The sequence below is a fragment of the Myotis brandtii genome, unplaced genomic scaffold (genome assembly GCF_000412655.1).
Source record: "Myotis brandtii unplaced genomic scaffold, ASM41265v1 scaffold373, whole genome shotgun sequence".
NCBI classification, from domain to species: domain Eukaryota; kingdom Metazoa; phylum Chordata; class Mammalia; order Chiroptera; family Vespertilionidae; genus Myotis; species Myotis brandtii.
This window is the reverse complement of record NW_005364339.1, coordinates 796,720-809,215: the sequence shown is the minus strand read 5'-3', so window position 1 is coordinate 809,215 and position 12,496 is coordinate 796,720. Positions and strand designations below refer to the sequence as shown.

The following is a 12,496-nucleotide window of genomic DNA, read 5'->3' as shown; positions in this document are numbered from 1 at the left end:
CCGCCGCTGAGCCGCCGCGCCGCTGCCTGCGGCCCGTACAGTCCGTTTCCGGCCCCACGTCGGGGGACTGTTTGCTCCACGCAGACCTATTTAGGGACCGTCTGCGGCTACGTGTAGAGGCGCACGCAGAGCTTCTGGCTGGAACCGGGAAGTGTGTGCTTAGTTTGGGAGTGGGCCTGCGAGCGCGGGGAGGAGCCGCGGGTGGGCGGGCGGCGTTCCCCTCCTGCCTCTGCTGCCCCAGCACCAGACGCTTTCTTTCCGTCAGCCTCTAAGGGTGAGACTTGGCTCTTCTCTGCATTTGGATACTAGCCTTGTCAGAAATGACTATAAATCCTCAGCAATCTTGGAGGAAGGCATCTCGCCAGATGCTAGCATAGAAATGAATCCCTCTACTCCTCCCCTGTTAAATTCAGGGGTCAAGTTTTTTCTCCCTGGAAAAGGAAGGCCCTGTTTTGATTGTTATGTAAACCGAAAGTTTTTACTGTCCGGTGAACACTTCTTCTCCTCCAGTCCCAGGAGAGCCATAGATAGTGGCTTGTAAATCCTGCTTAATTGGAGGCCAGAGGTAAAACCTGGGGCTATGCCTTACAAGATCATCCTTCAATCCACCTGGAAAATTGCTCCCAGAGATCTCTGAGCCAGCTCTCGGCTCCTTGGCGCGTCCTCCCCTGCTTCCAGTTTTTATTCATCTCTAAGCAAATTTCTTTTTTCTGTATTACTTCTCAACATTTTAGCTAATCCAGTGTTTATTCTGCTGGGATGAGCAGGGGCAAAAACACAAATAAAGGAGAAAGCGTGAAGATGTTGCCTCATATATTTCGTGACATGAGCTGTTTAAAGGGACAAAAAAACTCAGATTGGCAGTATGGCGTATTCTACCTCTATCTTCCTAAAAAAAAGGTGGGGAAGCCTGATTTGAGCCAATACCCTTTCCTACTGAACTTTTGAAGTTAAAAACAAATTATTGAAAAAGATATGTCCCAATTTGATCACATTTTGTCTAAAACTAGCATGATATGGGGGAGGGGTGGGTGAAGGTGGAAGAGGGCATAGAGTGCATAAATGGTGATGAAAAAAATAAAATTAGCAGGATAAAAATAAAAAAAGGTGGAAGCCCAAGCTGGGTAGCTCAGTTAGTTAGTGTCATCCCAATACACCAAGATCACAGGTTCGATTCAGGTCAAGAATCAACCAATGAATGCATAAATAAGTGGAACAACAAATCTCAATCTCTCTCTCTCTCTCTCTCTCTCTCTCTCATCAATCAAATAAAAACAGGTGGGAAAACCTGCAAAGAAATGTTGCCTGGGGTGTGACATTTTAGAAAAGAATAATTTCCTGTGCCCAGAACTAAGCCAGTTGTTACAGTGTTTTGAAGGTTTGGTCTCAGTTTTTTCAAAGGAAAATTGGAGAAAGTTCAGAGAAGAGTAACAAGTAATTAAATGGAAAGTATGACCTGTGAGAATCAAATTAGGTTTATTTAGAACGAAGGAGAAAAAGCTAAGAGATGGATTCCTTAATAATATTCAGTGTGTGGCCAGCGCCACTCTATACAACTAGGCAAACCCTGACTGGTGTGGATCAGTGGTTGAGCGTCAATCTATGAACCAGGAGGTCACGGTTCAATTCCCAGTCAGGGCACATGCTGGGGTTGTAGGCTCGATCTCCTGTTTGGGGCATGCAGGAAGCAACAGATCAATGATTCTCTCTCATTGATGTTTCTATTTATCCTTCACCCTTCCTCTTTCTGAAATCAATAAAAACATTTTTAAAAAACTAGGCAGAAAGCAAATAGCATTAATCCTCTGAGTCTGAATTCTCTGCTACGAATGGCTGGTCTTTTGGCCAAATCTCAGCCTCCTAACTTGTGTAATGGGTCAGACTCTGTCAAACTCCTTGAACTTGATTTCTTGCTTTCCTTTTGTCCAGTTTCTTCAAGAACTTGCATGGTTAAAACCTAGCTTTTTGCCTTCCCTCATGCCCTCATACTCTCATGCACAATTACAGTCTCTCCACATCACAGTATGTGTGTGCTTCTTCTATTACAAAGTCTGCCAAGCATTGCAGGTTACCATGACATTCACCCTTCTCTATTGAGAGTCACAAGGTGAGGATTGTAAGAATTGTATAAAGCAAGTGTTTCTTTGGGATTTTCAAAACAGCCGAACACGTGTATCACCATCTGAAAGAGCCCCAATTCAGAAAAAAAATCCTTCCTGCCTTCTTGTATTTCCAGCTGTCTACTGAACATCTCTACTTGAACATTCCACTGGCACAAAGTGCAAATGTCTTTAATTCATCAAATCCAGATCCCACTCACAGTTTCCTCATCTCTATTAATGACACTTCTGCTCTCTAACATACATGGACCTGCAACACAAACAGCCCTGCAGTACACACAGCTTGACAACTAATCTTGCATTTTTTTTCTTTCACATTTTCTCTTCATCTGTTCTTTTCCATGCTCACTGCCACCTCACTAATGCATTTCTGAATATAGCCTAACTATGCTGTTGGAATTGTTTCCTCCCTGTAGATTCTCCTTGCCTTCAATATTATACCATTAGATGCCACAGCTAGATTCATCAGACACAGATATCCTTTTGATTACCTCATCCCCAAACTCAAAGATTTCATAAAGAATTTGGAAACAATCCAAATCCCTTAACCTAGAATTCAAGTTCCTTTGCTATCAAACCTAATCACCTCAGATCCTATATCCAGCCAATATGGTTTGCTTTATTATCTCCCAAAGACTTTTGTCTTTTTTTTTTCTCTAGAGTTTGGGTAAGAATCACTGTCTTCATTTGGGTTCTTCCAGAGGCCAACCCTGAACCAAGATTTAAAAACCACCAGTTTGTTGAGAGTTTGAAGGAAAAGGGGTAGTTGAAGATAAAGTGATACAGGAAAGGGAAGTTAGCCAGTAATGGGTGCATTATTAAATCTAAGACAGGTGACTAGAGCTTGCTTTTGTTCATATTATCTATCTAAAAAGCTCTTCTCTAAAATTATCCTCCTCCCATCATTAGGCTAACTTCCTCAGACTCAGATGCCACCTCCTACAGGAAGCCCAACTTGAGTACCTCACCCTACCCCCTGTTCCATGCTTACTCTTTAAACAAACATCTCTCATGTTTGACATATTTTTATTTGTTTATTGGCAGAGGGCAGGATTCAATTTTTTTCAACACTGTATACTAAATAACTGGCACATAATAGCATGTATTCATTCACTGATTAAAAAACATAGTGTACCTGCATGCCTACTATATCTCATTGTTCTAGATTCTGGTAAAACAAAAATATATACTTTTTTAAATCCCTGTTTTTATAGAGATTTTGCTCTTGTATAATTAAAATAACAAGTGCTGGCAAGGATGCGGAAAAAAAGGAACTCTCGTGCACTGTGGGTGGGAATGCAGACTGGTGCAGCCACTGTGGAGAACAGTATAGAATTTCCTCAAAAAACTAAAAATGGAACTCCCATTTGACCCAGTGATCCCACTTCTAGGAATATATCCCAAAAAATAAGAAACACCAATCAGAAAGGATATATGCACCCCTATGTTCATAGCAGCACAATTTACCATAGCTAAGATTTGGAAACAGCCTAAGTGCCCATCAGCAGATGAGTGGATTAGAAAACTGTGGTACATCTACACAATGGAACTAAGCAAAATAAGCCAGTCAGAGAAAGATAAATATCACATGATCTCACTCATTTATGGAATATAATGAACAACATAAACTGATGAACAAGAACAGATCCAGAGACAGAGAAGCATTGATCAGATGCTCAAACCTCAGAGGGAAGGTAGGGGAGGGAGGAGGTAAAGGGGAGAGATCAACCAAAGGACTTGTATGCATGTATATAAGCCTAACCAATGGACACAGACACCAGGGGAGTGAGGGCATGAGTGGGGGGAAGGGGAGGCAATGGGGAGATAAGGACACATATGTAATACCTTATTCAATAAAGAAAAAAATTTTTTAAATAAATAAAATAAAATAAAAAATAAAGAGATTCTATAATAAAAGGGTAATATGCAAATAGACCAAATGCCAGAACAACCAATCTTAGCATGCTAATGAGATGCTAAGGCTGCTCAACCACTCGCTATGACATACACTGACCACCAGGGGGCAGATGCTCCAACCAGTAAGTTAGCTTGCTGCTGGGGTCCAGCTGATTGGGGCTGAGCTAGATGGGCCAGACACGCCCTGGAGCCCTTCTGCGGTCTCTCGATCGTGCACCGGTGGGGTCCCTCAACCTGGCTTGTGCCTTCTCGCAATCCAGGACCCCTCAGGGATGTCAGAGAGCCAGTTTCAGCCCGATCCAGCAGGCCACTCCCCTTGGGAGGGCGCCAGATGCAGGGCTCATGGCTGGTGAGTGTTGCTACAGCAGCGTGAGCCTCTCCTGATAGGGACTGATTGGGCACAAGCCCATGGCAGGTACAGTGGGGCTGGGATGAGCGGGAGAGGCAGGTTGGAGCTGCAGGCAGTGTTGGACTGCAGGTTTTAGCTCGATCCCTGCAGGCCACCCAGAGGGACCTCACCCATGCACAAATTTTGTGCACCGGGTCTCTAGTAAAAATATAATAATGGAAGTGATAGAGAGAAAATAAGTCAGAAACATTAACTAGAAAGAACCAAGAAGGAGAGGATATGCTGAAACTTTAAAAGTCCACACTAAGGCAATGCTTATGCATCACCTGAAAGCAGTGGTGGAAAGAAGTGGTTTCTGGGGCCAGAATATATCTAGAGTGTTGGAGTTGGGCAAGGGGACAATGAGCAGGAGTCCAGTGGCTATGAAATTAGCAGGAGATGAAGCCTGAGTGGTAAAAGGAGGGGAAGGGTAAACAGCAGAAAGTGTGATTAGAGTAGAGCCTGGTTACATCTCTAGCCATGAGGACATTAGGCTAAGTGAAATAAGCCAGTCACAGAAGGACAAATACTGCATGAATCCACTTATATCTAAAATAGTCCAACTTGCTCTGGCCAGTGTGGTGCAGTTAGTTGGAGCATTGTCCATGCACCAGAAGGTGGCAGGTTCGATTCTCAGTCAGGGCACATACCCAGGTTGTGGGTTCGATCCAGGTAGTGGCACATGCAGAAGGCAATGAATCTATGTTTCTCTCTCACATCCATATCTCTCTCTTTTCTCCCCCACTTCTCTCCCTTTCTCTCTCTAAAATCTTTTTTTTTAAATTAAAGTTGTCAAACTCATAAAAACAAAGAATAAAATAGTGGTTGCTTGTGGCTGGGGGGGAAGGAGGAAGAGGGAGTTACTAACCAGCCTGTATAATGGTATAATATTTACATTACGCCAATTGAATACGTTCTAGATCTGCTGTACAACATTGTGTCTTTAGATAACAATACTGTATCAACAACACTTAAAAAATTGTTCTTATCACAATGAGAGAGAGAGTGCCACTTTTTTGTTGTTGTTAATCCTCACCGGAGGATATTGTTCCATTGACTTTTACAGAGAGTGGAAGAGAGGGGGAGAGACAGAGAGAAACAAACATAGATGTGAGAGAGACACATTGATTGGTTTCCTCGCACACACCTGGACCAGGGACCAGGGCCAGAGATCGACCCAGGTAAGTGACCTTGACCAGCATCAAACCTCAGACCCTTCAGTCCTCTGGCAGACGCTCTATCCACTGAGCCAAACCAGGCACTTCTGAAGTGTTTTACTCCTCTGATTTCTATTGTCTTCAGGAAAACATAAGAATTCTTTATTTACAAACTCTGGTTCCCATGCAGCACTTCCAGCCAAAGTACCATTTTATTAACCTCCATTGTATGTTTTAGTCATCTGAGCATGACTGTACAGAATCCTCCTGTCGACATAAGTAACTTCCAAACCTGTAAAGAATTTTTATGAGATTATTTGAGCCAAACTGACAACATATGCTGGGGAACTAGATGTCAAATTCTCCCTAGAATGATATTTTCAGCTTCTGTTATGCATTTAATATTAAGGAGGGGATGAAAGGAAGATGTAAGGAAGGCAAAAAGCTAGGTGGGGAATGGATTATAGACTGGTTAAGATTATGTGCTCTCTTGAGGGTGTTTATGGCTTATTTCAAAGGTTTGCTAACACAGATGCACAGAAACAATGGACAGGACTTGCTTAATACAAAGATAAACCTTTTACTAAAGTTATTTGCATCCACTGACAGACTTTGAACAATCTGATGTTGTCTGTCTGTCTGTCTTTGTGGGGGCCAAGATTGAATAGGGGACTTCATATGCCTAGTAAGAAGAAAAGAAAAAAGAAAAAGAAAGAAAGAAGTTATATGTCTGGGGAGTGACTACCCACAGTGATCTGCCCAGTTAGGAATTTATGATCAGATCACATTGTGAGGTTATTTTCCATACCACCCCCTTTTTTTTCTTTTTTAAAAATATGGACCACTTCACAAATTTTCATATCATCCTTGTGCAGGGGCCATGCTAATCTTCTCTGTTTCATTCCAACTTTAATATGTCTACTGCTAAAACGAGCACAAGAAGCCCTTTGTCATCCACACTCCCCAGGAAGATCTGAATTGTGAAATCCTTGTACAAAGCAAAAAATTATGTCAGTTGTAAAACTAAATTCAGTCACATTCAAAGTCAGAAGAGCAGGCCAGGATTGTAAGGAGAGCTAGAGTGCACACAGTATTCCAAAGATGATCCTAACAGATGTTTTATGACTAGTTCCACTAATTTGGCCAGAGCTGTCTAGGCCATGAGTCACCCTAAAAGGTCGGCAGCAGAAATTTGTGATTTCTGCATTTAGTTTCCAAACATATTTTACTGAAATTCCAAGTTATGATATATTTGTTGGAATAGGGGACACCAGTATGACAGTAATTATGATTAACCACAATATAGTATAGTATTAAAAATGTTTTGTTCAACAGTAATTTCTAATGATTTTTGTCAAATATTAATTGAGCATAGCCCTGGCCTGTGTGGCTCACTGGTTAGAAAGTCAGCCTGTGCACCGAAGCGGGGCTGGTTCAATTCTGGGTCAAGTACCTGGGTTGCCAGTTCACTCCTAGCCCCCAGGTCGGGGTGTGTGTAGGAGGCAACCAGTGGATGTGTCTCTCACATTGATGTTTCTCTCTCATCTCTCTCTCCCCCACCCCTTCCACTCTCTCTGAAAAGCAATGGAAAAAAATATCCTCAGATGAGAATTAATAAAAATATATATATAACATAATGGCTTGGGTCGATTTCTGGGGTCTCTATTCTGTTCAATTGATCTATATACCTGTGCCAGTACCAGCCTTTTTTATTATTATTATTATTACAATTGCTTCATAGAGCAATTCCTAATTATTTTTAATGGCTCTCTGTCCTTATGATCCCTCATTCTTCTACTTCTGAGGAGTATTAACTTCTTTATTTGGAATCATCTCTGCCCAGAAGCAGATTTGCCCTGATGCTGAGAAAATTTGTCATTTCCCCTCACTTGCAAGGGCCTTTGTGAATGTTGAGAGTAGCTGGGAATTGTACTATATCTGAGGTTGGAAAGAAAGCCAGGTTGCAATCAAGAACAATTACTGAGCCCTGGCCAGTTTTCTCAGTGGTTAGGGACCAAAGGGTCATGAGTTTGATTCCCCATCAAGGGCATGTACCTCGGTTGTAGGTTCCCACGTGTGGGAGGCAGCCAATCAATGTGTCTGTTTCACATTGATCTCTCTCTCTCTCTCTCTCTCTCTCTTCCCCTCCCCCCAGAAAATATCCTGGGAATTAAAAAAAAAATACAGTAAATTGTTGATTTCTTCTCTTATTCTACAGAAATACTCACTTTTTTGTTTTATATTGGTAGCTCCAGTCTTTTTTTTTTTTTTAATCCTCACCCAAGGAGTGAGTATATTTTTTCTATTGATTTTTAGTGAGAGTGGAAGGGGAGTGAGGAGAAAGAGAAACATGGATGAGAGAGACACAGAGATTGGTTGCCTCCCACACATGCCCTGACCAGCCCAGGGGCAGGGATCAAACCTGTAACCCAGGTATGTGCCTTTGACAGGGAATCCAACCCATGACCCTTTGGTCCAAGGGCTGACACCCTAACCACAGAGCAATGCCTGCCAGGGCTCTTTTTTTTTCTTAAAGAATCCTTAATAGTAGAGGGGCCCAACCGGTGTGGCTCATTGGTTGAGGGTCGACCTATGAACCAGGAGGTCACTGTTCAACTCCTGGTCAGGGCACACACCCGGGTTGTGGGCTCGATTCCCAGTAGGGGGCATACAGGAGGCGGCCAGTCAATGATTCTCTCTCATCATTGATGTTTCTCTCTCTCTCCCTTCCTCTCTTAAATCAATAAAAAATATATATTTTTTAAAAGAATCTTTAATATAATATAAACTTTAGGCCCCATTAAACCTTAATTTGCTCCTTGTCCTACCCCTAAAATCTAGGCCCAATCCTTTCCATAAGTATTGAGAATATAAGGAGTCTATAATCAACAATTCCTGGGCTTAGTTGAACCTTCCTGAGTCAACACTGATTATAGATTCCAACAACGGTATTCTTACTTCAGCAATCTTGAGACAGAACAAAGTTGAAGGCTACTGGGTATCAAAATATACTACAAGGCCATAGTAATCAAAACAGCATGGAACTGGCATAAAACAGACATACAGATCAAAGTGTTATCAGAGAAAAGTATGACTAGACTCCCCATTGAGAATGGGAGTAGGGTTATAAGGATACCATTGAAAAAAGCATTTCCGGATGCCCTCACAGGATGATGAGATATGGTTAGAAAGCTTTATTTCCATGAAATTACATTTCTGGGTTTCCAAAGTCCCATTTTCCTTAGTCCAGTTATAGAAGAAGTATAGCTGGAGTTTCAGTAAAGCTGGAAGCAAAGACAGTGTCCAGAGTTTTCTTTCCATGTTGGAACCAGGTCCAGTTCAGCATCAGGCTAGCAGCAGTCCATTAGTCTATTGTGTTTGGACTAATACAGGAGAAAGTGACCGGAGCAACGAGTCCTAAAAGCATAAAATGAACCAAGAGCATGAACTCCTTAGTTTAGGGCATTAAATATCCCAAATTTTGCACCCTTGTAGTGGCAGTGCACATTCTAGCCAATGACATGTTCCCAGGTGTGACTGACAGCAAAGTACCTTCCCTACATCACCCCAGCTTTACTGAACATGGATCTATTCTTCATCTTGTCCAGTATCTTCCCCCAGCAATCTGCGGGAATAGACCAGTGGCTCCCTGGGGAGTATAAAGCTTTAGCTTCCTAATGAAGCTGCTCAAATGACATGCTTATAATATTTGGCCTTCCCTTTGTTCCTTTTCTGTTATTAGTAACTAGGTTAATAACAACAGTATTAAAAGGAACAGAACAGACAGCCCAGAAATAAAACCACGCCTTTATGGTCAATTAATATTTGACAAAGAAGGCAAAAATATACAATGGGGTAAAGTTAGTCTATTCAATAAATGGTGTTGGGAATATTGGACAGATTTGTGCAAAAAAATAAAACTAGACCACTTTCTTACACCATACACAAGAATAAAAAATTAATTAATAACTGAAATGTTAGACTCAAAACCATAAAAATTATAGAAGAAAACATAGGCAGTAAAATCTTTGACATTTCCTGTAGCAAAATTTTTTCTGATATATCCCGTTGGGCATGGAAAACAAAAGAAAAGATGATCAAATGGAACTACATCAAACTAAAGAGTTTTTGCACAGCAAAGGAAATTATCAGCAAAATGAAAAAAACAACAACAATACTCTGAATGAGAGAATGTATTCACCAATGATACATCTGATAAGGGGGTAATATCCAAAAATTATAAGGAACTTATAAAACTCACCACCAAGAAGACAAACAACCCAATTACAAAATGGACAAAGAATCTGAGTAAACCTTTATGTCCAAAGAGGACATACAGAAGGCAAATAGACATATGAGAAGATGCTCAATATCACTAATTATCAGAGAAATGCAAATTCAAACCACAATGAGTCCGAATGGCACGGCTCAGTGGTTGAGTGTCAACCTGTGAACCATGAGGTCAATTCCCAGTCAGGACAAATGCCCGGGTTGTGGGCTTGATCCCCAGTGGGGAGCATGTGGGAGGTAGCCAATCAATGATTCTCTCTCATTGATGTTTCTATCTCCCTCTCCCTTTCTCTCTGAAAAACAATAAAAACATATATTTAACAACAACAACAAAAAAACAACAATGAGATAACACCTCACACCTGTCAGAATGGGTATCATCAATAAATCAACAAACTACAAGTATTGGAACCCTCATGCACTATTGGTGGGAATGCAGATTGGTGCAGCCACAGTAGAAAGCAGTATGGAGTTATTTCAAGAATTAAAAACGGAACTCCTTATGAATCAGACATCCCACTTCTGGGAATATATCTGAATATCCTGAATCACTAATTTGAAATAATACATGCACCCCTATGTTCATTGCAGCATTATTTACAATAGTCAAGAGTTGGAAGTAGTCCAAATGTCTATCAGTAGATGAGCAGATAAAAAAGCAGTGGTACATTTACACAATGGAATACTACTTGGCCATAAAAAAAGTAAATATTACCCTTTCCAACAGTATGGATGGACCTGGAGAGCATTATGATAAGTGAAATAAGCCAGACAGGGAAATACAAGTACCATATATTTCACTCATATGTGGAATTGAATGAACAAAATAATCTAACAAACAAAATAGAAAGAGACTCATAGATAGAGAACAGACTGACAACTATCAGAGGCTGTATGAAAAGGATGAAAGGGTTGAGCAAAAAAAAAAACCAAACAAACAAAATAACACAAGGCAAAAAAAAAACAAACAAAAAAAAACCTCATAGATTCAAACAGCAGTATGCTGATTACCAGAGGGAAAGAGGGTCGGAAGAGGTAGAAAGGAGTGAAGTGGGGATAAATAGTGATGGAAAGAGACTTGACTTGGGGTGTTGAACACACAATCCTATATAATAAAGGGTAAGATGCAAATTGACCCTAACAGGAGAACAACCAGAATGACCAGAGCGACCACTGGACCAGTCACTATGAGGTGCACTGACCACCTCTTGGTCCCTTTCCCTGGCCAGCAGGCTCTGATCACCTGATGGCCACCTGCTGCGGGGGTAGGGCCAGTGAGCAGGCAGGAACAGCCGACCTCTCGGTCCCTTCCCCTGGCTGTCAAGCACCGATCACCCAATGGCGAATGGGGAACTGGGAGTGGATGGTGGCAGGGGGCGGGGCTGGCTGCGGGCAGCTGGGGAAGATGGCCCTGATCACAGGCCAGGCCTAGGGACCATACCTATGCACAAATTTTGTGCGCACATAATATACAGATGATGTATTATATAATGGTGTACCCGAAACCTATATAACTTTATTAACCAACTAGAGGACCAGTGCATGAAATTCGTGCACAGGTAGGGTCCCTAGGCCTGGCTAGCAATCAGGGCCAATCAGGGCCTTCTGGCTGCTGGCTTGGGCCTTCCTTCATTCTGTGCCACCCCCTGGTGGTCAGTGCATGCCATAGCAGTGGTCAAACTCCCAAGGGAACAATTTGCATATTAGCCTTTTATTACATAGGATGTCCCCCCAATAAATTAAAAAATAACTCAAAAACTGGGCAGATAAAATAATAGAAAATTCTAAAGCTTTAGCCTGAGAGAAATGGATACTATTTAGATATATGCCATCATAAGTACTAGTACTATTTTTTTATAGGGAGTACTTTTTTTAAGTCAACATTCTTCAAATATGGAAAATAAATTCTGTAACATACACTGAAGGAAATATTTTTACAATATAACTGAAAGGAAGGAGAATTCACTTTAAGGGTGGCATTGCCAAGGTGCCATGGCATGCCTAGTCTGCATTCAGCACCCAGAATTATAAGTGTTGTCTTCTTCAGAGCATTTTCCATTATAGGTTTCCAAAAGGGATGGTTTGCATCAGATATAATTTTCTGTACTTTGGACACATCACAATGCACAGAGCTTCTTTATCCTTTTTGAAGCTAGCCATAATGACTATGTAGCCCATTTGCTGACTGCTTGCAAGGCTCTTTGAATCAGGCAGAAAATGTTCAGTGAACTTCCTGTAGGCATCGTATTTTGCAGAGTTTCCTGACATCATAAGACCACTCTGGTATTTGAAGGTAGCCATTTGGTGACTGCCCTCTAATTTCTTTAACTTCAATCACAGTGTTTTTCTTAATTACTGTTCTAGTGTTACTTTGTTGATGTGTGGCCTTCTTATTTTTTTCCAGTTAATCTGATTCTTAAAAATCACAATTAGAGATAATTAACACTAATCTTGTCCAAAAGTAAAAATACTATTTAGGTGCAAAGGATTATTACTATTTCTAAAAATGTGTTTTAGGTGTAGACTATAAAAGGCAAATAATCATTTTTTAAAAAGTTTTTAAACAATTGTTCTCTTTCCCTTAAAAATTTTAAAAATCTCTCAAAATGAGAAATATTATCAAA

The 12,496-nt window shown here is 41.1% G+C and overlaps 1 long non-coding RNA gene across 1 annotated transcript in view; it reads left to right on the top strand.

Annotated features, from left to right (window-relative positions):
• LOC106727126 overlaps window positions 1-6,638 on the top strand; it is a 20,311-nt gene extending 13,673 nt beyond the window's left edge. The window contains exon 3 of the long non-coding RNA XR_001363286.1: window positions 6,628-6,638. This is a non-coding gene — a long non-coding RNA (uncharacterized LOC106727126). The remainder of the gene's footprint in view (window positions 1-6,627) is intronic.
• The last annotated feature ends 5,858 nt before the right edge of the window (window positions 6,639-12,496 follow it).